The following is a 2,500-nucleotide window of genomic DNA, read 5'->3' as shown; positions in this document are numbered from 1 at the left end:
GGGTCCGGGCCCGATAGTATGGCCACGCTATCACCTTTGCCTGGACCCCCCACCCCTCTGGCTGGCGGGTCTTTCTTGCCTGGGTGTTGGTAGGGGATCCCCCTGTCACGCCCGGCGCCTCCGACCGTCCACTCTGAGGCAGAGGAGATTAGCCCCTAGAGGGATCTTGAGCACCCGTCCAGTCGGCTGATGGCGGGAGAGGAGATTCTCGGGTCCGGGAGACCGCCCCTGGGAGCTCCTGTGGCAACGGAGAAGGGGCGGTAGCCTCCATGGACAGGGCGCGTTGACGTACATAATAACGGGTTGGATCCCGTGGGCGGTGAGGCCCTTAGTCATTCGCTTGTCTCCTTCCTGGAGGTGGAAGCTCGGGCCCGTCCGGGCCGTCAGGGGGTCCAAGAGGGAGATGGTGGGGGACGGGGGCGCTGCCCCCATCAAAGCGGGCGGTCCCTCTGACTAATGAGCAGGAGTCTGTCCCAGGGTTGGGGAGATCTCTAGTCTCACTGGAGCGTTGGCAACTGGGAGCACTTGTCGCCCGGGCGGGCGATAGGGGAGAGGGGAGTACCTCTGGAGCTTGGGCCTCAAGCCTTGGAGCCTCCCATATTGGCTGGAGAAGGGAGCGGAAACCTCTGTGGTGAAGGCGCGCCTGACATATGCCCTGGTGGGTCCAGCCCCGCGGCTTTTAAGCCTATGGTCACTCGCTTGTCGCCCCCGGAGATGTAAGCTCGGGCCCGCTGGCGCCGGGCGGGCTCAAGAGGAGGGCGGTGGGGACTCGGCGCTGTCCCCCTGGCCAAAGGGAGCGACTCCTCTAAGGAGAGGGAAGAGACCAGCTCCTGGGTGTCGGAGTGGGCTTGACCCTCTGGGAGTGAAATCTCGACGCATGGACCGGAAACTGGAGAGTCCGTCCGGTGCACACGTCCCTGGGACGCCTCTTGCCGACAGGTTCGAAGGTGGGTGCCCAGTGGTAGGGTCTATAGAGAGGGATGGAAAATGACTAGCATCAGCGGCGCCGGACAGCCAGTCGTGGTATGTCCCCTCCAGCCTATCTCCGCCGGCCCTGTGATTGATCCCGCCGCCTTAGTCGGCAGCAGTCCCAAACAGCTGGTCATTAGCCTTCCGGAGCCCGACCCTTGTGAGCTGTGTGGTGCACGGGCTTCCTCCGTCCCGGATCTCATCGAACACTTGATGAGATCTCATGGCGTGAGGGATGTACTGTGGGCGGTCGTAAGTGCCTGAGGATTAGACCAAAGCGTCACCAAATTGATTGCCACTTACCCAAGTGCAATGGAAGGGTCAGCCCCGTTTGGTGTCAGGGCCCAGGTTCTGGTGCACTACTTGTGCCAGGGTCTTCCAGTCGGTTAGGGGTCTGTCTCAGCACAAGCGGCATGCACACCTCGCGGCTTGGTTGGACGAGGTCTCCCGGAGGGACGAACGCCAGCAGTGCGGTTCGGCGGCCAGGCTGATCGCGACGAGGAGATTGAAGGGACCGGCTCCCCGAGTCAGGGGCGGGCCATCAGCCAACCCGGTTCCGGTGATGGCCCCTGCCCTTCGGCCCGAGAAGACAGGAGTTCAGGTGAGACCACAGCGCGGATCAGTGTGTAAGACTCTCCAGAGACGGGTGGAGTCCCTCCGGCGGTTAGAGAAGGAAAAGTTAAAGCTCACTCGGAAGTTGGTTGCTTCAAGAGAGGCTCCCGAACCGCCCAACGAGATTGGCACAGTTTTAAGGGAGGCGGTTCGGCAGGGCGTTGCTGCGGAGGGCTCCAAATATAAACCTGTCACAGAGGACGACTGTCGCCAGGGGGCAATCGCATCTGCGGCCTCTAAGTTGATCCGAAAGGTAGGGGCGTGGGAGGACCGGTGGCTCCGCGGCGGCTGGGGCCTGTCGAGCCCCCGTCCCTAGGTGTGGGTAGGAGGTGCAACAGAAGGAGGAGGGCCAGGCGTTTCTTGTACCGACTTCTCCGCACTGGCACAGCGAAGTCGCGTTATATGTCCTGGACGGACAGCTGGGCACGCTATGCCCAGTCCCCCTGTCGGAGATCACAGCTGTGTTTGAGGGCAGGTGGGGTGACGGGGGTCGCTTTAACGGATGGGTCAGTTTGACGGTCTAGGCCGTGTGGACAATTCGGTCTTCCCGAACCCTCATCACGCCTTTGGAGGTCAGCAAAAATCTCCGTCCATGAAGGCCAAGACCTCCCCAGGCCGGATGGCATCTCTAGGAAAGATTTGCTGGACTGGGATCCAGAGGGCTTCCAACTCGCACGCTTGTTCTCCCTCATGGTTGGTCTCAGGGACTCTGCCGGGGCCTTTAAGTTGTGCCGACAGTACTCATACCTAAGACCACGGACAGGAGTTTGCATGCGGATGTGAACCAATGGCGCCCCTATTACTATTGCGTCCGTGGTCTTGAGGCTTTTTTCATGGATCTTGACAGGTAGGATGACGGCGGCGTGTCCTATTCATCCGCCAGCGGGTTTCGTGGGCCTCTGCTGGTTGCTCGGAAAAC

This window comes from Perca flavescens, unplaced genomic scaffold, assembly GCF_004354835.1.
Source record: "Perca flavescens isolate YP-PL-M2 unplaced genomic scaffold, PFLA_1.0 EPR50_1.1_unplaced_scaf_3, whole genome shotgun sequence".
Lineage (NCBI taxonomy): Eukaryota > Metazoa > Chordata > Actinopteri > Perciformes > Percidae > Perca > Perca flavescens.
The sequence above is the reverse complement of the archived record's forward strand: the minus strand, read 5'-3'. Positions refer to the sequence as shown.